The sequence below is a fragment of the Pongo pygmaeus genome, chromosome 17 (genome assembly GCF_028885625.2).
Source record: "Pongo pygmaeus isolate AG05252 chromosome 17, NHGRI_mPonPyg2-v2.0_pri, whole genome shotgun sequence".
Lineage (NCBI taxonomy): Eukaryota > Metazoa > Chordata > Mammalia > Primates > Hominidae > Pongo > Pongo pygmaeus.
Window position 1 is genome coordinate 81,711,282 of NC_072390.2, and position 25,908 is coordinate 81,737,189.

A 25,908-nucleotide genomic window follows, 5' to 3' on the forward strand; every position below is an offset into this window, starting at 1 on the left:
GGCTTACCTATCATAAGAAAACTGTTCCTGGTTCTGAAACTATTCCATGTAGCCCCTGTACACTGAGGTGAGACCATTTAGGAAGTGTTTTGAATGCCCAAGAAAATTAGTGTCAGTCATAAAATATTTAAGAATAGTGGAAAGCTGTAATGAATAAGTCCCTTGCCCAAGAGATCCATTTGCTCATAATAACTAACTTACCTTTGCTAACATAATTTCACGCTGGTTTCATGCACACCTGCATCTAGCACCAGAATAAGCCATGCTGCAGGAGATGGCAACAGGTTGTATTTGGAACATACAGCTGAAAATTGCTCTTATGAAACCTGGAGAATTTTCATTTTAAATCATACTTCTATAATATCCTCTATTGTGAATGATTTGATCTTGCTAAATCCTCTAATGTTAGCATTCTTATAATTTCAACTAAAACTGACTTCAAATCTCTAATGAAATGTTGGACTCATACAGTTTATACAGTTCACATTGCTAGTTGAGTTTGTTAACGTAATATTTGTCTTTTCCAATTGTATTGAGGTGATCTTTTACTTTCTTAGTTGATTCATTTTTATTTATGTGGTTCAGGTGTTGAATATATTTAAAGCAATATAGAAGCAAAGTTGCATTCTTCTACACATTACATGAATAATTGTAAACTAAGAATTTATATAAATAGGAGAATTAGAGCCCACCAATACTTTTCATTTACTGCAACATTTTAGGAAGATTATCAGTCTGAACTGCCCGTTCCCTTCATTTGCAAATATTGCAGAGGCTCTGGAACTCCTACATAAAAAGAGGTTTAAATGTGGCATTCTGAGTTGGACAGGGTTGGGCATCTTAACAACGCTTTAAGAACTTATCTTAAAACATTATTTGACTAGTAAATATTATCTGCTATTTTGATAGATATGTACATTTTGAGCTGGTTTACAGAACTGGAAAACTCTCCAGGCTCCTTGATGCTGCCATTGAGCATAGCACAAAATTTAGAATATTGACCTTGTATGTGACCCCTAACCTACTTGGTAAATCATTATTACTATTATTATTATTATATTTTCATTGCAATTATTATAGTCAATTCTCCTCATCTATTTTTTAATAAAAGAGGGATTTTTAATGTAATGGAACTATGTTTTATATTCTTCTGTGGCATTATCACTTGTTTTGTTTTATTGTGACATGTCTTTTTATATATCTAACTAGATCTTACATTCTTTGGCGTCAGGAAACCAATATGTTAGCTCACACAGTGTATTGTGTGTGGTAAATGATCTGTGAATATGTGTATCTTGATGATAACCCCACACAGCATTCAAGTGCACTCTACATTTTGGTATTCACAGTTTCATATAATCTTTTCTCATTGAGTGTAGGCTGGACATAGTAATTTAACTCTAGTTAATTAAATAGGAGAAAGGTGATGGAATACCACTTTAATTACTCTGTTTCAAAAGACTGTCATTTCCTTTTGCTAGCACTCATTCTCTGGCTTGAACTCCTTTCATTTTGGCTCTTCTTGTTGCTTGTTCTGGTAAGTATACTGGAGAATCTTTGTGGTCAGATTTGAGTTATGCCTCTGAAAACCTACTGGTAAAGAACTAAAGTCCTTAGTCCAACAGCCCTTGAGCACATGCATCCTACCTACAACCATGAGAGACCTCTTGGAAGGGAATTTCCCCCTAATCAAGCCTTCAAGTGAGGCTATATCCTCTAATTCTAGCATTCTTATAACTTCAACTAAAACTGACTTCAAATCTCTAATGAAATGTTGGACTCAAACAGTTTCAAACAGTTCACATTGCTAACGGAGCCCCAGCTACTGTGGTTTGAATATTTGTGTCCCCTCCAAAATTCATGTTGCAAATTAATCTCCAATGCAACAGTATTAAAAGGTGGGGTCTTTAGAAAATGGCTAAGCCATGAAAGTGGCTTATGATTGAACCCTTATATATAGATTGGTACCCTTATGAAAGGGCTTGAGAGGATGAGTTTGCTCCTTGCTTCCCCTCAGCCATGAGAGTACATAGCGTTCATCCCCTCAGGAGGATGTAGCAACACGGCACCATCTTGGAGGCAGAAAGCAACCCTCACCAGACATGGAAGCTGCCAGTGCCTTGGTCTTGGACTTTCAGCCTCCTCAGCTGTGAGAAATACATTTCTGCTGTTTATCAACTGCCCATTCTCAGGTACTTTGTTATAGCAGCTGAATGGACTAAGACACCAGCCAATACCTCAACTGCAACTTTGTGAGAGACTCTAAAGCAGAGTGTCCGGCTCAATCATGCCTGGATTCCAGACCCACAGAAACTGGGAGAAGATAGATGTGTCTTATTGTAAGTCATCCTTTCAGGGTAAGTTGGGTAACAAAAGATAAATAAGACTATAACTATCTACCTGCTTTACTATGAAATCAAGCCCTACTTACAGATGTATTTTGATCACACTGCTTCTGAGGCATGTATGATGAACATATGGAAAGTGCAATTCTTAATTCATTTCAAATGTATCCCTATTCTATTGATTATTCAGGTCTTTAATAAACCTTACAAATATCAGTGACTCTATGTTTTATTCCTATATTAATTCTAATATATTATAAATATTTATTAAAACATAATTTTCAACATAAAGTATTTCCCTTCAATAAGTACGTTGTCTTTTTGGCATGGGTATTGGGATTCAGAGTCAGACATGAAGAAGTCAGTGTTAAAGGCCAGCCATAAAAAGCAGCTGAGAGTATCCCTGAGGCAAGATTGTGTTTTAAAAGTAATCATTAATTTGAGAATTTTTTGAGTAGTTCTCAAATTAATGTTAAGAAAAAAAAATACACATAGCGGGATTAAATTTTAGAAACTAGAGGAAAAAGTTGCTAAGTGCAACCAAGGTTATTTTAGTATAAATATTTAAGTTTAATTTTAGAAGTTAAAATTCAGAACTTTGACATACTATGAACCATGGAGGACACTTTGAGAGATAACCTAACAAAGGAACTTTCTGTCCTCAGGATGCTGATTAATAAATGACAGACCAATGCCTCCTGTAACAAATATTTCAGGGAAAACACTTCTTTTGAAATGCTGTGAAAGTTTGGTAACATATGAACGTATTTTAAGGAATCTCATTTTGACCTCTCATCATATTTGCCTTTTAATAATTATTTTTAGAACATTTTCTCTTAAAAAATTATCACTGCCATATTTGTGAAGGGAAAGGGTCACAAATAGTTTTCCCATGTTTTCCCATGTAGTCCATTGTCTATCAAGTAGCCAAAAACTCTGCAGAATATATTTATGCCTTTTTTGATCACTAAGATCATGAAACCAGCTTTTTGTCTATTTAAACTTAAAATCAGTAGGTAGAAGCACAGCTGAAGAAATGACTAATGGGGAATTAACCAATCTCTGAAATATGGTATGACAGAGTGGGAGAGCTTTGGAATATGTTATAACCACATTTCAACTTTGGCTCTTCTGTATGTAAGGTGTGTGATTAAAGGCAACTCATTGTATTTGTTATCAGTAAAATGGATAGGATTGCCATGAATATTTGACTCTATAATATAAATAAAATTGTTACAGGCACCTTATTCATGCTGACAAATTGTCGCTTTTTCCTTGGCTAAAAGCAAACGTTTTGCCTGCCAGTACTATGAAAAATTGGATGATGCTGCAAATTGACTTAAGCCAATTAGTTTAAAAACTTTATGAGGTTATGTTTTATATATGTTCTTCCATGAGAAGAGAAGGGAAGAGATATGTTAATAAGACTACACCTAATCCAGATTCTGTGCCTCCAATAACAGGACCGAGGAGAAAGCCCTTAAATATCTCATACTCTAGATGACGGCCCCTCCCTCAGCCTGCACAGTACCATTGGCGCTGCACAGTATCACTGACATCCCAGAATGTTTGCCTTCCCTGGAAAGACCTGGGCCCTCCCATTTCCCTCTCACAGCACTGACAACCTCAGCACCACTGTTTGCCTAGGGGTCACCAGTCCAACCTCAGATATGTGATTCAAACCTGCTTATATCACAAGAAACCTAAGACTCCCAGGTCATCCCTGTTACCTGACTTTTATCACCACAGAGCCCTGCCTTTTCAGCATCTTTCATGGACTCAGAGTCACTCATGAACAAAATTCCCCAAACCATCATTTATTTTAAATTTTTTTCCTTATCTTCTAACACCTTGTACCCAAACCATCATTTGTGAGTATTTTATTTGGTTTCCTGTTCTAAACACACTTAGCTCTCCCTAAGCATACTACTTCACAAGCAGCCTTTCAAGTTTCTTTCTTCTTCTCATGCCACTAGAAGTGAGAGGCGCAAAGTAAAAAGGCTTGCTCCTTGCTCCTCATGGCCAGTCTAGACCCAAGACTACCATGCAAGACTCCTTGATACAGTCATCTACAGGATCTGGGTCCCTCTGCCTTACATGATTAACTTTTCACTATACCAACCACTATTCTCTAGAACAAGACTTTCTAGGTCTCTGAAAGAAGAGAGTCTTCTGATTTTCCTTTTTTTTTTTTTTTTTTTAAAGCAGTCTTTCTCTGTCACCCAGGCTGGAGTGCAGTGGCATGATCTCGGCTCACTGCAACCTCCACCTCCCAGGTTCAAGTGATTCTCCTGCCTCAGCCATCCAAGTAGCTAGGATTACAGGCGTGCACCACCATGACAGGCTAATTTTTGTATTTTTAGCAGAAACAAGTTGTCCCCATGTTGGCCATGCTGGTCTTGAACTCCTGACCTCAAGTGATCTACCTGCCTCAGCCTCCCAACTGCTGGGATTACAGGCATGAGCCACCGAGCCAGGCCCTAACACAATCTTTGTACATTGAAATCTTTTCCTCCAATAGTCTTCTCCACTTTATGTCAGCTGTTTATCATGTGCTAGAATTTGCCATTACCAACAACTATTATCATTGTTAGAATCTTGTTTTCAAATATAATCTTTTATTACGTTGGTTTGAAAGTTATTGTGGTCTTTACCATTACTTTGAATGGCGAAAACCACAGTTACTTTTACACCAACGTAATATCTTTCTAGCTCACAATTTTGTAAAATTAAGTTAACTAATTCCAACAACTTTTGACCAAAGAAGGCCTGCAATCCATGTAAACACCATATTCCCCTTAGACAGGACACTCTTGTTTGCTCCCTTCTCTCCAACTCCACTGCTCCCTTGCTGTTGTCACAACTACAGGCATCCTGCTGCCTCAGGGCATTTGAATTTGCTCTTCCATCTGCATTGCATACTTTTCCTCTTGCAAGCCACATAACAACTGGAAAAAAAGATATACAGCCATGCAAATTCAATTACAATTTAATGCAAAATTAGGAAATAACATAGTAAAATAAGGAGAGACTCCTCCATTAAGTTTGGGGTCATGATGCATGGGACTAACAGGTATTAGAAACGTGGCAGAGCTCTGAAAAGGCGTTGCATTTCTAGGCTAACAACAATCATATTCTTGTCCATATCAGGGTCAAGACATCTATATATTCCTTCCAACAAACTATAGTTCTTAATGTAATTCATTTCCAACTTAATGAACTATTGAAACATAACTAATTTTGTCATGCTAATAAATGAACCCTCCCATGAGGGTTTAGATAGCAATCTTTGATGCACAGTTCATGACTGCCACAAAATTGCGAGCTCCTATTTAGAATGTTTCAAATACTGATGAAGGGTGTCTAAAGTAAATATTTCAAAACTGGTATTTCAAAAGTTAACCACCAGACTGAATTTGAGTATTGATTAAAGAAAGAAACATACACATGGATCACATGGTGTATAATGCAGTATTTAATGGCAAAAGAATTGATTACATGCCAGACAATTTGCTTTTATCTATACTAACATTATATGGAATCAACTATCAGCAATGAACAAGAAAGTGGATCCTATCATGCTCTTGCTGAGAATATACATAATTGCATTGGTTGGCATCTCCCAAAAGGCAGACAGACCCCAAGATGAGATTATAAGTACAAAAAGTTTATTGAGGAGTGTGCTTGGAAAGCATAAATATATGGAATCAGAAGTAGACAGGGAGAACAGTCAGATTAAAAACTCAAACCGGATGCTTTTGAAAAAGGAGTGGGAAAAAAGAAGGATAAGATAGATCTCAAATTGTCACACTATTCTGGTAAATTTTGGTTGAGCTTGTGGGAATTCTTTGAGTGCAAACACTCTGTAAGGGTAGTCTCATGTACCATTGAGATGGGCTGGCACTAGTAGCCCTGTCATGGTCAATCATTGGCTAGGAGCAGCCTGGGGAAATTATGAACTTGGAAATCTATAGTGGTAGATCCAGGGACCATAGGGATGCTCAATGGGCTGTCAACTATACTCCCCATAGCAGGTCTGTCATATGGGAGATTCTCATGGCCACTGCAATAACCATACCCCCAAAACGTTTGTAAAAGGCTGACTTGTGTGTGTGTGTGTGTGTTTTGCCTTACCAAATATATATGGTGACTTAAATTGAATGTTGAACACCAAGTATTATTGTTAGTCCATTTTTGTAAAAGTAAGTCATGTATTTTACCACCATTCCAGTTGTAATTTAAACATCATGGGTTAAGGAATGGATGATCAGAATGCATTCTCATTATTGTCTAACTTACACATATGGTCTCCTGAATGCTTCACCAGGAGAGTGGTTCTTCCACTGTTGTCTTTGCTCTCTGCCACTACTGATCATCCCTTTTCACCCAGCACTCTAGGATAGCAACTGGCTTATCTCTGCTTTTCTGCTGAGCATGAGGGGAATAGTACAATAAAGGCTGCATCTTCTTAAGCCTGATTAAGACTAAACATATAGATGCATATACCATGAATATATCTTTGCTTAAAGAGTGATTTTAGTACGGAATTAAAAGTTAAGAATGATAAACATTAAAGATCTAAAAAACTTGGTATTTTCCTTAAAGGTTAGGATGGTAAGCACTTAGATATTCCTAATTAGGCCACCCTATATTTCTTCCACTTCTCATTGAGCTCTTTCATTTCTGAGTTTTGTCTATGATGCAGTTGTATATTCATCTTAATTTTGTTTCATAGCAAGTATTGTCAAAAAGCACTCTCTACAGTCAATGGTACTTCTATCAACTTAACTTGTACTTCATGCTAATATGATGGCAGTGCACTTCACACAGGTATACATGACCAAGTTTCTGCATGTAAAAATGAATGTATTAACTCATTAGTTGGAAAGTTTGTACTTGAGCTCTATAAATAGGCAAGAGGAACTTCACTTGGTTGGATGTCACAAAGAATTAAATTGCTCTAGTGGCATCAAGATAGCCAATAAAGTATCAAAATATGAAAACTTAAAACATGTGGAAAAGGAAGCTCTGTATAAAAAACTGTGACACTATTAATATAAGCTTGCAGTGGGCTATTTGAGCACTCCCACTGGGAAATATTACGGGGTAATCCAACATGATGCATATTAAGGCTTTCTGACATTCTGTGATTGTTTTCAAGTTATTTCCATACTAATGTTACATATGATGTGAATATGCAAGATTAGAAATAAAATTATTCTTCAGAAAATTATTTTGAATGTATAAACACTGTAGAACATTTTTCATTAGTATTCAAATGAAATTGATGTTTAGTTTATGCAAAAACTGAAATCTGAGATATAATCACATTCTTATCCCAATCTCATTCACATGCAATCATTATAAATACATACTGAATCAAAAAGCATTTAAGGAGCTTTTGATGTTAAAAATCTGGTCAATTAAAATATTATTTGTCATATTATTTTATTGAAAAACACAAAATCATTTTAATTACAAAGCTAATAGTATCTCCATATACTAAATTTAACTTCACCACTCAAATGTTTGATCTGTCTCAGCAGATTTTGCATTCACTGTGTATAAAAAAGAATAAATCCAGTTCCTAGGAGGAAGCAACTTACTTCTTCTAAAGATCGGCTTATATCCAAGCACTCCAAGCACTTATTTTTTTTTTTTTCACTTTAAACATCTTCTAGAAAATCCCAAGAACACTTTTACGTAAATAAAATCTGTAGCAAAATATTTCTAACCTAAACCAGTGAATGGTAGTTGCTTTTTGCACCAATAAAATTGATACCATGCAAGCTATATTTTTTGTTCTGTACTCTCTTGGCAGGTATTTCTTGAAACAAGATAACAATTGCCTCACTGGTTGCTTCTCACTGGGAAACACTCTTAAATGAAAAATACACTATTTAGGTAGTTTCTGTGTCAGAAATCAACATCGTCACTGGGAGGAAAGTATGCAAAATGTATTACTTTGGCATTTTTGTAAAGTTATATCGTCCTACAGGGGAACAGGGATGCTTGTTTGCACTAGGATCCAAAATACAGTAGGCTTTGCTTCCTTTTATAACAAAGTTTTGCCTTCACTCTATTTTTTTAAATATTAAGACAAAAAACTGAATCCCATGTTAACAATTTTGTTTACATGTAATGATAATTGAGAAGGCATATATAAAGTTATTGTTAGCCTTATAACTAATGCCTAAATTAATGAACATGAAAAATAGTGCTACATCATTTTGTTTTCCTATGTTAAGTGAGTTACAGTAAATGGTAGTATCAAAATAGACTAAGCCAGGCTGTCATTAAATGTGGTTAAATGTGTGTGTGTGTGTGTGTGTGTGTGTGTTTCTGTGTGTGTGTGTGTGTGTGCCACAGAGCCTTGGTGGCTTAAAGGCAAATGATTATTTCTTCCCAACCTACAGATGATAAAGAAAGGTTAGGACTCTGTTTTGTGTCACATACTCCAGGAAGAAAGCCAACAGGGCAGATACTGTAATGAATTCATGCCTGTTGTAAAGACCCAGAGAAAGAAAAGTAGATGGGTTGTCCACTGTTTCTTTACATTTCTAGCCTGACAAATGTCACTTCTTCTCACATTTTATGGCCTTTCAATGGAACAGGGCGGTGAAATAATATTAGGTTCCTAGAAGGAGAGCCAGCAATATTAGGGGGCAGTCCCAGTGATGACCACAGCCTGACTATCTGTCTTCCAAACATTCAACTCTTCTCCTTACTACCTGCAGACTCACTCACTCCTCTAGGGTACAACACAAAATTTTCCTCCAGCCACTGCATTATAGCTCAAATTTCAGGAACTCTGATTGATATCTGTTTCATTTTTTCCACACCTAGATGTGGCTACTCTTGACCTAGAGACCTATATATTAGAATGGCTAGTTTTCCCAAAACTGAAACATGCAATGATAAAATGGGCACAGAGCCCTCAATATACTCTTTATTTGGAAAGAATACTAGGTCAATTAGATCAGTCAGTGATAGGCAGCAATTCTGAACTTTCCCACCCAGGCATGGCAAGCATCTTTTCCCTGGAGATAGAAAATGCTCCTAGGTTAGGCATTGATTCTGCTCCCTAGGAGGGAACATCACTCAATTTTTCCCCATAACTGTTGGCATCACTTTCTGGAAATTTCTTTTTTATCAATTATTGGAAAGGAATATGCACTTCTGTGAGGGACTAAGCATTTTTTTTCAGCCTATTTCCTACCTTTAGCCACCTGGAGACCAAAGAGACATTTTAAGTCTTAAATAGTCACAGTGTATTTAGATCCAGGGAAGTAGATACGTTGGCAGTGCTAATGTCTCAAAAACTTTAATGGCCTCTGTGTCTTTGCTTTCCCACCAGCACATCAACCTTGAATGGGTGTATGTGGTGGGCAGAATTCTAAAATATTTTTTCAGATAATGATTTAATTTGAATACATGTGAATTCAATTGAATACATACATGTTTACATTGGACAATATCAAATAGGCAGTCGGGAGTTAACTTCATCAAGTATCAGAAACAAATGAAATGTCTCATGATTACTTAGGTTTTACCAAATTTCCACAAACCAAGAAAGGGAAATTGTGGTTGTTGCTCTTGATTTTATTGTCATAATATTTGGTTCAGGTTATATAAAGAGAAAAGTCTAGTATAGGATTTTCTGAAATTATTTGCTTGATTTTGACTGAGAGATTCGCAGTTTTGAATTTCAGTATTTTGTCTTTAACCCAATTGCTGCAATCACAGTTTGAACAGGTAATAAAAATGGGAAAGATGGAAAGTTTTTTATTTTGTGCTTTATACAAGAAAATATAAATGTAAATTATCTAATTGTAAATTAAGCTGGAGGCTGAAGGATTACAATATCAGTTGCATATACTACATGACAAAAATGGTGAAATATTGATCACACAAAATGTTTTTATTTAAACAAGTTATTATCATTATATTTAATTACACTATCTTGCCCTAGATTTCATCAGGTTGTGAGTTTAATTTGGCAGGTAATCTTCTTTGACTCACTATAGCCTTGTTGCTAATTCTTTTCAATGAGTAAATAGAAACCATAAACTTCTTTAAAAGATTGAGAATGCAATTTACAAAGAGATGTTTTAAAAAAGTATTGAGAAGATGTGGAAAAGTAAAACTGAATTATAACAATGTTACAATGATTAGATAAAATGGTGGAGAAGTATTTGACTATCTTCAAAATAAGCAAAGAATTGTGTAGAATTAGGATTATTTCTGTATTATTTGATTATGGAATTTGTTTGTGAAACCATATGGCACTGGCATTTTTTGGAAGTTCTTAAACTAAGAATTACATTTCTCTAATAGATATAGGAGAATTCCAGTTATTCATTTTATCAGTTGATTTTATAGTTTGTGTTACTCAAAGAGTAAGTGTTTAATTTATTGGCATGCAGCTTCTCATATTTCCTCACTGTTAAAAGGCCAATATAATATTTCCTTCAAAGGCTAAGATAAATTTGTAAATTAATGGATTATAAATAAATGTATAAAACTACAAATTACATAAAAGCAGTAGTTATTCCACATATCACATATCTGATAAATTGGAAACTAATAATTATTTATTTGAAGCCAGGGTTCTCAGCTTTGACACAGTTGCCATATGGAACTGGACAATTTTCTGTTGAAGGCAGTTGTCTTGTGTACATTTTTTCCTGCTTTGCAGCATCTCTGGCCAGTATCCACACATGGAAGTGGCATCCTGTCTTCCCCAGGTGAAAAAAACAAAAAAGCTCCAAGCATTGCAAATGTACTCTGAGAGGTACTATCACTCCTGGTGAAGAGCTACTGCTCTAAGACAAAGGATTAACTGTCTCATCTCCCTCCTAATGTCATATGTACATGTATAATTAGATAAGAGGTGTATTATTCTTCCCTTTGATCCATCTTCTTCAATAAACAAAAATGTTCAGTATAAAGGCAAACCGATAATTCAAATACCCTATTTACAAAGAGATTTGCATTCTAAATTGACGTGGCTTTGAACAGACAAATATTATAAAAGAAATGGTGTTTGTATATTATGCTAAGGATGAGACACTTTTTTACAAATAATAAGAGTCAAATATTCGAACAATTAGCACTGTTCTCTTTGTTCTTAGAATGAACTTTTAAAATGCCTGCATATATAACACATTACTACATAATTTTCAAGAAGGAGGTGGAATCCTTAATGAAAGATAAACTATTATAGAGGAATATAATCAGAAAGAAAATATAGGATATTAAAAATCATACAGAGAAGCAAACTAAATTTATGCAAGTAAATTGAAGAATATAGGTTTTAAAAAAGGGTTTTGTTTAGGTACAAATTAACACAGACACATTGGAATGATGAATATGGAATTGTGATTTATGTAAACAAAACATCATATAAAATATATGACTCCAATTATTGGTATTTCATTTTATACCTATTTTAAGAGATTTAGGAATGTGTGGTTTTGGACTATCTCATTGTTTTATGCTCCAATTTAATTTAGATACATGATTTACACTGTAATTTTAAATGTTTATGTTATGTGTAATACAAAGAAGAAAGTAATATTAGTCAATCATTGTGTATTTATTTATATACTTCAAAAGCAAAGAAGAATGAACCTAAAATGAACATGATACATTATCCTTTGGATAACATTTACATTTTCTTTCTCACACAAATTATAATGACATGCTCTTGGATATATTTATAATGTAGATTGTTAAAATTTGGAAAAATACAAGATTTAAATGCTTTTACAGCCAAAATAATAATATATTAAACTGTTCTTGGGGATTTTCCAAGATGAAATAATAGGATCTGGATTTATTCTAATATCTGAAACAACTAAAATTAAAGGACAAAATCTATGAAACAATAACGTTCAGATACAGAACATCAGGCCACACAGGACAATGATCCTTAAGAGAGAGGAAGACATGAGGTAAGTCCTACGATTGCCCCAATATCATAACTGAGGGTCCCATGTATCTTTAGCTGAGGACTGATAAGAATACATGTGAGCCAGACAACCTGTTGCCAGGCAAATAATCACCCCAAAGGAGCACAGAACTCACAGGAATATATCGTGTCCATGGGACTTTGGATAGAGGACCCCAATGGGTATTGTCTCCCTATTAGTATTTAGCCCTTGGCTAAAAGCTGCTTTGGTGGAATCTAAAAAACCTACAAGCAAGCACTGATTTCCTCTAACCATACACTCCAGAGCCTGATCCTCCATACCTGATCACAGACTTAAAACTAGGACCTAGAGTTAAAGTGACCTTATCCCGCCTAGAGTCTTCTGAGATAAATTGGTTTTCTACCTGTATTACTTCCTATTTGCTCTGAAATCTAGGCACCATTTCAATTTTTTTTCTTCTTTTCTTGAAGTGGGTCTTGCTCTGTCACCAAGGCTGGAGTGCAGTGGGAAGATCATCACTCACTGTAGCCTATATACCCCCCAGGTTCAAACAATCCTGCTTCAGTCTACCAAATAGCTGGAACTATAAGCACCCACCACCATGTCTGGCTAATTTTTTTTTTTTTTTTAAGAGATGGATCTTTCTGTGCTGCCTAGGCTGGTCTCCAACTGCTGGCTTCAAGTGATCTTCCCACCTCGGCCTCCCACAGTGCTGGGATTACAGGCGTGACTCAACACCCCCAGCCTCAATTACTTTTTCCATCTGCCTGACTCTTGGTTTACAGGGTTTAAAGTCCTGACAATTCTCTTTTCTTCTGCATCATCCTTTGCTTCTGAAAGAGACGTCAGTGTAAGTGTCTCTATCTGTTATTTTGTTCCTGGTTATGAGCAGTGGAAGGCTTTATTGTGTTAAGCATCAAAAATGGAGCTGAACGTGCGATGAAACAAACTGAATACAAAACTAAAATGTACCATCGCAAAGTAGCAGCCTAAGAATTGCTCACTTTCAGTACCTGTGGCCAACAAAAACCTAATCTCCTCCAAAATAGTTATCCATGATGACACTGCATGAATACCAATGAAAGAGCGCTGAATCGATTTAACCATCTGCTTTATCACATTAAGGAAGACGTCAGAGCAAATAATGATGAGCCAAGATCAACAACAGCAAAAGGAATGTTAGTTGTCACTACCACCACGCAGACACCAACATGACATAGCCGAGTCACAGGTGAGTACAGTTTGAAGCAATATCACGCATAACTAAAAGAGGTCTTCTATTGTGTCTTCATTTGCTTGCCTCTAATAAAGTTTATGTTCCTGAAAAATTGAGGTTGGAATTTAGTACTACTTTTAGAAAATTCTTAAAGGCTGATTTTAGGTGAGGAGGCCAAGACTGAAATTTCTAATATGAGAAACAGTGTAATCCCAAGGTTGCATACTTCAGTCCTGAGCAGGAGATAACACATTAATTTTACTAATTAATCATTCGGGGAAAAAGAGAGCGCACTTAGGACCTCCAGCAAGAATGATGTTGAATCATGTATTTAGGACATTTTAATGTGATTATGCTATTACAAACTTTCTTTGTTGAGCTTAGATCAACCCTACATTTTAGCTAACAAGTACCACCTACATTTCTGAGTTGCAATAGATTAGAGCTTTGCAATGTACATGCTGTTGAGACTCTGACCTGTAGAGAATTGTAGCAATCCTATGAAAGCAGCATGACTCCTTCATTGTTGGGATTGAAAGCCCGAGTGACAGGTCACTTCCTCCATCATACCAAAGTGTATGAACATATTCTAATACACCAAGAAATCTTTATTAGCCAATGTTCTTTGCTTTTCTCTTACTTTTTTTAATTATTGAAATTTAATAGCAACCTATTTTATGGATTTATTTAAGTGCAAACTAATTGTGATAAGTTATAGAAAATATGAATATATTCATAACGATAGCATGCTCACAGTTTTTCTCTTTATACTACCCCTATTATAGAAGCTTAGTGGTGCTGGTTTATTTTCAGTAGTATAAAATAGATGAATTCAATGTGACCTTTCCTACACCATGTGTTCAGCAAATATGATACGCTCTGGGGAATTAATGACTGATCATCACCATTACCCTAGCAAACACATCAATGTTGTAATTTGTACAAACCATAAACTGGGCGTTGGAAGGATACTGAAATTAAATTGACATTGAATGAAAGTTAAAATCGCAGCCCCCTTCACATATGCAGATGTGGCTTCCTTCATTTTAATAAGGCATTACAAAGGAGTTTCCTGATTGATAGGTAGTTGATATTTATGGACCATCTAAAATGGGTAAAGTTGCAGAAAAAATATTCAAAATGATTTTTCTAACTTTTTATAACTTACATTCATTGATGCACATGTGAAACTTTATGTGTTGATGAAAACTCAATTGACAGTCTGTCAACTCACTTCATGTTGTTTGTTTTTAAACTTTTTTGGGAATAAGGGCTGCCTGTTTACTTTCTAATCCCATTAATCCTAGTAGTTTGGAGGCAGCAGATATTGATGATATATTCACATATAAATGTTTATTACATTTAAAAGATTATTTTTAGTTATTTGATTTTGTATTTCTATTGAATTTGCTTCAAAATACAATAGAAGGATTGCCTTTCTTAGTAAAAACAGACAATAATTACTTTGGTCTAGTGTAACACTGGCTGTGATAGAGTAGCTTGTAACATTTTCATGTTCCTTCAATAACCATGATGGAAGCTACATGAAATAGTCAAGTAAACACAAATGTCATGGAAGGCATCTAAGCCTTGAAAGATCAAGATTTTGGAGAGACAGAAAGAAGAAAGGCTTACGGAAGAGGGCCTAGCATTCTGCACGTCTTTTTTCCCTCGGTGTATTGTCTAGTAGTTGGGCATAGGAGAGGATCTAAGAAGCCAGTTAGAGCCAGATAGCCAAGAGGCAGAGAAACCAGCAAAACTTTCAGAGATATCATAAGATATAATGGCAAACACTGCTGCTTGAAAGGCCAAGAACATGGAGAAGAGCGAGGTCCAGAAATTTTAACTTGATATAAGGCATTTGTATTAGTCCATTTCCACAATGCATAAAGAACTGCCCAAGGCTGAGTAATTTATAAAGGAAAGAGGTTTAATTGGCTCAAAGTTCAGCATGGCTGGGGAGGCCTCAGGAAACTTACAATCATGGTGGAAGGTGAAAGGGAAGCAAGCCACCTTCCTCACAAGGCAGCAGGAAGGAGAAGTGCTGAGCAAAGGTGGAAGAGCCCCTTATAAAACCATCAGATCTCCTGACAACTCACTCACTATCATGAGAACAGCATGGGGGAAACCACTCCCATGATTCAATTACCTCCACCTGGTCTCTCTCTTGACATGTGGGGATTATGGGGATTACAATTCAAGATGAGATTTGGGTGGGGACACAAAGCCTAACCATATCAATATTGTTGAGGCATTTCAGATTAAGTTGTATAGGAAGAGAGGCAGTCAGGCAGAAAAGCAGCTGAAAATCAAAGGAAAATTGTTCATTTTAAAGTGTTGGAAAAATTAAAACTTGAATCAGCTTCTAAGGAAGATGGACCCTGCTTATTATCACAGATTCTCTGTTTATTCTCCAAAAGGTCTACATTGGTGTGAAGGTGAATCAAAGGTGGATCTAGACAAAAACTATGCATTAGACTGGAATAATTTCAGTCCCTAAAAGGTTGAGAAGATTTGTCCGTACTCCAACTGCACATCAGACAAATCTACCCTGAAGGAAGATAACTACATCCAGAAGCTTTATAAATTTTTCATATATAAGGTCTGGCATTCAATACAACATTCAATTTAAAAAAAACAAAGTTTTACAAAATGTCAGTAGAAACAAACCTAGAGCTAATCTATTTATTTATATTATTACAAATGGACTTAAAGAAGTTGTACTTAGTAAATTGGATAAAATATATGACAAAATAGAGAACTTCACCACAAGATTCAAACCCATATAAAAAAAGCATTAATTATAAATTATACAATGAAATTGAGAAGTTAGGTAGATAATAATGGATTTGACACAGCTAAAGAAAAAAAAACAATAAAAGAGAAAGTAAGTCAGAAAAAAAAATAATCTGTGGAAAATACGAAAAAGCAGGTAAGGGGTATGTAGGTCAGGATGGAAAAGTTTTTCATGAATCTAATTGGATTTCTAGGAAGGGAGGAGAGAATAGGCAATCCATCATCATCTTTGGCATGGATCCCTCTGTCATAAGGAATGCTCACTGATTTTCTAGTAGTCTTGCTCACACTGACATTTTGGGGTTCCTGTGTTTGTTTGTTTGTTAGGTCTTTTATTGGCTTCCGGTAGTCTTCTTTCTGTGTCCTTCCATTTTGGTTTACATCTTCCTAATTCTGTGGGTCTTTTTTCTTGAGTTTTCTATTAAATTAGTGTCTTATTTCTCAGGTTGTTTGTGTGTGTGTGTGTGTGTGTGTGTGTGTGTGTTAAGACAAGCATTTGTTATTTTGTCTGAATTTTAAGCAAATTAATTTTGGGCTTACTCAACTTTCTAGATTCAACTCAAGTCTTTTCAAGTTGTTGCTTATTTTTTGCATGCACTTCAGTTATTTTAAGAGTTAAAAAAATCTATATATATAGTCTCAAATGATTAATTCACATGTCACAGTGTGAGGTGCATTGAAATCCCCTTTGACGAGAAATTTAGAATATGGACCAGAACACTTATTGAATATATATATAATGAAGATATTTGTTGGGCTCTAATAATTACGACAATGTGATGTACATTTTGTCAAAACTTATAGTGTTAGTTGTTTAACTCATTAAAACCAGACTGACTTAGATGAATGTAATTATAAATCTTGCTAAAATATGTTTAAAATTATTTTATCTGGATACCAGGTTCACAAAATATGTCTTATAATTTTTTAGTTATTTTAATTTCAGTTTTATTTGGAATATACTAATGTATGTATCTAATCTCCTCTCTTGTTTTTTCAATAACACTTGTTTGATATCTAAATTTAGCAAGAAGCAGTTAGCCTGAAATTATTATATTTCTAATGTCTCATGTCTTAAAAATATATAATTATTCAAACATTTAAGCTGGCCTTAAATAAATAAATTTGAAAATCTTATACGGTAAACTTATATTGTTACTAAAGCATAAAAATTTACATAATAAAATTTTAGAATATAGTACTTTAATGGAAGACTAGGCAAGTCACTATGGAATGTTAATAATTTAGATGTCACCACACGAATAGCAAACTATTTTCGTAAAGTTTAATCTTTTTTAATGTTAATAAATCAATGGAACAATTGTCATTACCATATAAATTACTGTTGCTGTTAGCTTTAAAAATATGAATTGGCGAAACTTATGCAACTGAAGAGAAAATTGTAAATTTTCCTGAAATTTAAATTTGCAGTTAATTTACAAAAACTTTATTCTTTTTATCCAAGTCATCAGCTATAAAATTATAAGTATGCTTGATGTTCATAAATAAACATTTTAATGTATATTTGTAGAGATACGTTTTAACAATACAAGTAATACTTTCTTTAAGATATATGTTACATCCATTGACATCTCTCCATCACTGGTGTCTCCTCTCAAAAACACATTCACAGGGAAAGGAAACAGAGAAAAATGAAATTCTTCAAGGTATTTTAAAACATAACGATAAAAAACAGAGATATATTTTCATTACCCTCAGATTTCTACAGGCAAATCATTCTTAACTGGCAAAATATTAATTGATTTCAATTCTGCCACAGTTAACAGCAATAACAAAAAATAAAAATAAAGATAAATTCATCATCAGAACTACCACTAGTTTCTTCCAGTTCCCTATAGTACTTTCTTCAAGTTGGATTTTAAACTACAACTAGCTAATATTACCCAGACCCTGAAACCAGTTATCTTATATTGCCTTACTCATAGCTTTCCTGTGTTTTGCATTTGATTTTAGTGTGCTCTATAGAATTATCACTTATGCACATGTAAATAAAAATATTTGCCATTCTAAAACAGAATAATGCCATGTGAAGTAAAAAATACTTACAAAAATAATTTATTTCATTACCTGAATGTTCAATACTGTAAACTTCTCAAGAGTGTATCTGGTTTAGAACATTCTAAATAAAACTGAAGTGAAAAAGAACTGCACAATTATAAGACATACTTTGTGGACTTGATATCCAGATAAAATAATTTAAAACATATTTCAGCAAGATGTGTAATTATATTCATCTAAGTCAGTCTGGTTTTGATGGGCTGAATAACTAATACTCTTTATATGTGACAGGAAATGGAAAGAAAAGATAAGTTCCAAGTAGGGGAAAATGTTATGCTAGAATCAGTACACGGAAAACATCTCTTATTTTGAATGTAAAGGTTAACACAATTTGATTAATAGAAAATGTTGTTTCATTTAACCCACAATCATTAATGTTGAACAAATATTCTGTGGCTTTGCTCTTGAAGAGCATGGTTTTATTAGCTCGCCTATTATACCCCGTAATTCTGCTGCCTCTTTCTAATCCAAGCCACTCTCATTTCACATCATTCACAATTCTCATTGCACAATTATTAATAGACTCCAAACATATCTCCATGCTTTCTCTTTTGTTTATCTCTCACACTGCCATGATCTGTCTTACAACTTTTATTGTCTTTCTATTTTGAACGAAAAGCAAAAATAGCATCTGCCCTGCCCCCCTACCTTTCTGGCCATGTTCACTTCATTGAATGCCACTCCCTAGTGAGTTCATTATATTCTTGTCCTGCCCTTTATCAGTTTCTTTAAAATGTCCAATTTTTTCCAAGTCAGAGTAATTTTACGTCAATTTACATTAGCCTGGAATGTTTGTTTCTTACACCTACATCTTTCTTGTCCCTTACCACCCTTCAAGAACACATATGATTTTTAAAATGTTTTATTTTATGTATTTATTTATTTATTTATTTATTTTTGAGACAGAGTTTTGTTCTGTTTCGCAGGCTGGAGTGCAGTGCTGCAATGTTGGCTCACTGAAATCTCTGCCTCCTTGGTTCAAGCGATTCTCCTGCCTCAGCCTCCTGAGCAGCTCTGACTACAGGTGCGCACCACCATGCCTGGCTAATTTTTGTATTTTTAGTAGAGATGGGGTTTCACCATGTTGGTCAGGCTGGTCTCAAACTCTTGACCTCAGGTGATCCACCCACCTAGGCCTCCCAAAGTGCTGGGATTACAGGGGTGAGCCACCATGCTTAAGTACACTTATTTTTAATGTTTACTTTTTGCATACCCTTGAGATTTTAGTTAAAATGTTTCCTTTATAAGAAGCCTCTGCAGAACTCTCTTGTTCAAAGGTATGCATATTTCTTCTGCTCTGATTTGCAGAGCCATGTTCAACTTTTTAAATTGCTCTTGTAATAATGTTAAACAGAGATATGTTTGTGAAAAGCTCTTGTTTTCTCACTGGATTCTGAATCTGGTGAGGGAACAACATGACTCTATGCAAGGCTAAAATTGTGTGAGTACTTAATCACAGTAAGATTAAATGTCCATTTTTAATTTAATTGCTATTTTAACATTTGACATTAAAAGGAAAATAACTTCAATAAAATGTTGATTGGAAAAATATATCAAATAAAGCTGTATATTTTTCTTGACATTCTGTGAAATGGTTCATAATCATAAGTATATGCAACCTAAAATTATAAATCAGGTTGAGATTTATATTAGATCTTTAAATGTGTGCTTTTTGAAATTTTGAGATCTTTCTCTCCTGGATATTGTCATTATTTTCACATACACATACAAAAAGTGGCTTCATTTTGAAAAATATTGTTTTTTCCTTGAAACTTTTAAATTGATATTTTCACATTTTTTGGCAGTGAGCATGTTTTTAAACATTCAGAAAGACTGAACTCTATTCAGTTGTAACTCCACAGAGTGCTAAACTAAATGTAATTGTTCATAAAGAGAAAAACAAAACTAAGATTTAGAAAAGGTCAGGTTACCCGTAAGTCAGCAAGATCATTGATACTCAGAAGCCACCATTGTCCCTGGATCTTGCATGCTCCCAGCACCCTACTTTTCTAGGCATCATTTAGATGCAGGCCACAGCAGATCTCTAAAGTGTATTTCATAGATAAAGAGTTAAGAGTACTAAATTTGTATGAAACGTTGTAAAGCTTAATTTTTCTATTTATTTCTGAGGATTCCATTATCTCAGTGCTGAGTATGTTTGTGAATTACTGTTTTTTTTTCCACGTACAATTTTCCACATCTAAAGATATAATATCCACAATCAAGCTAACACCATAAAGAAAGTATTGCACAGTGGCTCACACCTATAATCCCAGGACTTCGGGAGGCCTAGGAAGGTGGATAAGTTGCAGCCAGGAGTTTGAAAACAGCCTGGGCAACACGGTGAAAATCCATCTCTACTAAAAATACAAAGATTAGCCAGGAGTGGTGGTCTGTGCCTGTAGTCCCAGCTACTGGGGAGGCTGAGGTGGGAGGACTGCTTAAGTCTGGGAGGCAGAGGTTGCAGTGAGCTGAGCTCCACTCCAGCCTGGGCGACAAAATGAGACCGTGTTTCAAAAAATATATAAAAAAGTAAAAACAAAGAAAGGCATTGGCAAGTAGCTTATAAGAAAATTAACTTCTTTAAAGCACCGTTCCTGGGTGTGAGTAAAGATTGCGTGCTCTGTGTGGCCCTGTCCTGCCCTCTGTCCGTCACACTCTACAATTATTATTTTGCCTTCTGAAACAAGATTGCCTTCTGTTGAAAGAAGTTAACTCTGATCATAAAGAAAGTTTTGAAATGGCAAAGACAAAATTAAATCTTAGAATTAAAAAACACAGCAATAATCTAATCTCCACTCCCCACCCCTATAGTCAGAGTCTTAGTTACTACCTCCTGCTTCTTGATCTTTCTTCCTGTTTCTTTAACACTAAAAAGACTAGCATTTTATATTTCTCCTCCTATATTGTCCATCTCACTGTATCTCTGTGCATTCCTGTCCTTACAGCTTTGGTACTTAATCCCAATTTCCTTTACCCTTTCTACCACTTATGCATCAAGCTCTTCAGCATCAGCAGATACCTCATATTCCTACTCACCTGCAAACTCCCATTCAGTTTAAGTTTAATTCTGTGCCAAGTTTTTATAAATCTCCAAGTAAATTTGAAGAAAACATTTGCAACTATGCTGACTTATCTCAAATTAAAGTCATCACCATAGTTCCAAGGAGACCATTCTTGATACTCATGAATCATACCCTAATTCCAGCTATATTCCCACCCATTCTTCTGTCTCCTTAAATATTCAAGCCCTCCTCCTCCATCTCCATGCACAGCTGATGAGTTTGCTTCCTATTTTACTGAGTGTCCAGGACTCCACCCTCGTTTGCTTTTCTCCTCCCTCTCTGGCCACTACTTTTCATTCTAATTGGCCAGCTCCCTTTGTTACCCTGACCTTCATTAAGGAGTCTCAGGTATCAGCCATTAATATAGTATTATACTGATCTGCTTGCTTGTTGATCTCTTCTAGAGTTGTGTCTCTAAGTACCATATAGATGCTGATGATTACAATATTTATGTCTCCAGACTAAACTTCTTCCTTGGAATCTAAACATTATATATACAACCAGCTACTTGACCTCTCTAGGTGGATATCCAAAAGCCATTTCAAATATAACATTTGCATTAGTAAGCTCTTAATCACATCTCCCAAACTTCTTCCCCATCTCAATTAACGACAACTGCTTACTTCCAGTTATTTAGGCCAAGAGGTTCAAGTCATCCCTATTTACTCTCAGTTTCTTCAATACCTAATTCATTCAGTCAGTAAGTCTGTTTCCATTACCTTGAATAAATATCTAGAATCAATTTTGCTTAATGCTATGAACCAATGCATACACTGCAGAAAATTCCTATCCATGTGCACCAGTAGACAGACCTGGTACATATAATTAGAATGATCATCATTATCAGAAGAATCCTCAGATCTGCATGGAAACTGTAGATACTGTGACTGGAGTATATATGTACTACTGTATATTAAATATCCATACAAGAAAATCATCCTCACTTTTCTGAATATAAAAGAATGCTATATTTGTTAATTCATTCAAAATATATATATTAAACTCACATAGTGTAAAGCAAAATTCTTGATGTTTGAAATTATTGGTAAACAAAATAAAAATACCTGTTTTAGTGAGACATACATTCTTATGAGAATATAAAGAAAATTTTAAAAATCAACATAATAAATATATTAATTATATGAAATATTAGAGAGTTACGAAAGCAATAAAAATGGGGAAAAGATGAGAATGATAAGTGGCAAAGGAATATTTCAAATTTAAATAAAGTGATCTGTAGATAATATGATGAGATACTTTGTAGCAGGGAACAAATGCCCCCATTCACAAAACAAATTTGCTGAATCTTATATATTTAATATTGATTTGAAAAAGCAGGATGCAGAATGATAGCATTTACAATTTGTATATAGCAAAAATCGTATTTCTCATGGATAAAATATATGCTAAAATCTACTTGAGAATTTTTTAAAATGTGGCTGGTAAAATAATTAGAAGGATTTCCCATTGAAAATTCATTATATACTTTCTTAATTTGTGTGATAAATTAATGGATGCTAATTTCGTTGTCTTAAATAAATTTTAAAAATATGCCTTTTGTTGCATACATCAAATAGTTTGTTTTTAAAAGTTAAAATATTTTTCATAATAATGTGCATAGTTTTATATTAGCCCTTTGCAAACTACATTGTTATACACATTCATAAGTATGAAAACAGAAAAAAAATCTAGAAATATACAACTTTAAATTTTCAAAAGTCTTTTCACTTTCTGACCAAATTGTAGGTTACCTGGAGCTGACAAATGTTTCTGACAAGATGTATATGTTTTTAATAATAAAATTAATAGGTTTTATATATAGAAAGAAACAATATTTATTTGGAAAAAGTTACATAACTTCATAAGTAAAAGCAAAATTCTCAATGCTTCAGCAGGCCCTGAGCTCATTCCTCTTCTTCTGAAGGAGAAAGCCGGGTGCTTCTGCTTTGGATTGGAATGACTGGGCTGCTCCAGGTGGTGTCTGTGAGACTGTTTCTGGAGAAGATTAGCTAGCGGGCAGGTGGACTGAGTGGGGAAGATCTGCCCTCAATGTGGGCAGACACTGTCCAATCAGCTGGAGGCCTGAGTGAGGCCAAAAGGCAGAGGAGGAGAGAATTCTTGCGTTCTGTCTTCCAAAGCTGGGATGCTCTTCTTCTCCAGCCTTCAGATGTCAGAAATCCAGATTCTGGGGTCTTTGGATTCATGGACTCCAGGACTCACACCAGTTCTCCCGTTTCATGCCCAGACTTTCAAGTTCTAGCCCTGAGAGTTGCACCATCAATTTCCTTGGTTCTGAGGACTTCAGACTTGGACTGAGCCGTGCTACTGGCTCCCATGCTTCTCCAGCTTGCACACGGCCTATTTTGGGACTTCTCAGCTTCCATCACCAAGTGAGCCAATATCCCTAATTAATGCTATGTTGTTACGATTGTGTTATTGGATTCTGTATTTACTATATACCTTTTATCATTATTTAGGGTACATTCCTTCTACATAGGCAGGACCTTCAGGAGAGATTCCCAGAAGAAGGCATTGTTATCACAGGTGATGACAGCTCTAAGCCTGTTATTGCTCCAAAAGATCATCCAGTGGGACAAGATGTGGAGGTGGAAGAGAGTGATGTTGATTATCTAACTCTGTGTAGGCCTAGACTAATGTGCTAATTTGTGTGTTTGTGTCCTAGTTTTTGACAAAAAAAAGTTTAAAAAGTAAAAAATTCAATAAACTTAAAATGAAAGAATATAAATAAAAAATAGTTTTGTATAGCTGTACAGTGTGTTTGTGTTTTAAGCAAAAAGGAATCAAGTTAAACAAAATTAAAAGGTCTACAAAGTACAAAAGTTATAGTAAGCTAAGGTTAATTTGTTAAGGAAGAAAACTTTTTAAAATAAATTTAGTGTAGCCTCACTTTATAGTGCTTCTACAGTCTACAGTAGTGTACAGTAATGTTCTAGGCCTTACGTCCACTCGCCACCCACTCCCTGTCTCACCCAGAGCAACTTCCAGTCCTGTAAGCTCCATTCACGGTGAGTATAGTATACAGGTCTACTCTTTTTAATCTTTTATGTAACCATATTTTTTATGTACATTTTTAATGTTGAAGTATGTTTAGTTATACAAATACCTTTACCATTGCCTACAGAATTCAGTATAGTAACATGCTATACAGGTTTGTGTCCTGGAAGCAATAGGCTCTACCATATAACATAAGTGTGCAGTAAGCTACATCATCAAGGTTTGTGTAAGTACACTCTTCGATGTTCACACAACAAAAACATTTAAAGACACAGTTCTCAGAATGTATCTCCTTCACTCAGTGATGCCTGACTGTATATATATACATTTCAGAAGTACTTAATATGAACCCTGTGTAAACTGAGGTAAGGTGATAATTTTTTCATTCAGAACGTTCTCAAAAATGTTTAATATTTCATAGAAATATGTTAACAACAGAAACACCACAGGTGTTAAAGCAACATGCTTGATTCTATACGCATCTGTAACTGATAAGTACACTAAATTTAGGTGCAGGTGAAATGATTCTATGTCTTTAAGGTCATATTTGATTATTTTCATATTTAAATTCATATATATATATTATATATGTGTATATATATATATATGGAGAGAGAGAGAGAGAGAATCACTTTGTCACACAGGCTGGAGTACAGTGGTGCTATCTTGGCTTACTGCAGCCTCAACCTCCTGGGCTCAATCCTCCTGCATCAGCCCCCCAAGTGGCTGGGACTAGAGGTGTGTGCCACCACACCCAGTTAATTTTTTTGTATTTTTTATAGAGATAGGTTTTGTCATGTTGCCCAGGCGTGTCTCAAACTCTTGAGCTACAGTGATCCACCTGCCTTGGCCTCCCAAAGCGCTAAGATTACAGGCATAAGCCACCATGCCTGGCCTGAAATTTATATTTTTTATAAATATCTTTTATTTATCCTTTTTATGATTACTTTTAGGTCACTTTATTGATTGACTTTATTTTTTTACATGTTTTGGTGAATTATTTCATTAATGGATTTTGTTTCAAGATACAAAATGGTGTTGTAAAGTTTTTGTTTCAAGAGTTTAATATCACCAAGAGAAGTATTTCTCTTTTCTTTTGTTACTCATGGATCAAAGTTTAGTTGTTAACCCACATCATCAGGGCTCATCAATCAACCAGATCATGAGGGATCCCCTTAGAAATGCATCATCTCAGGACCCTTCCACAGTCCTGCCCAAGCAAAACCTACATTTTAACATCTGAAACACATTCACAACACTGAGGGACACTATTCTAATCCATCTATTCCCCCCTTTCTCTCCGCTAATAGTTTAGTCCTTTATAGCTCATTAAAGTATCTGCAAGAGATTTAAGGGTTTTCTGTTTATACTCCCCTTCTAATAAAAATAAAAGAAAAAAATCAAATCTCTCCTATGTCTTAACTTCTCTGTAATCTGAGGAAAACATTCACAGCCTT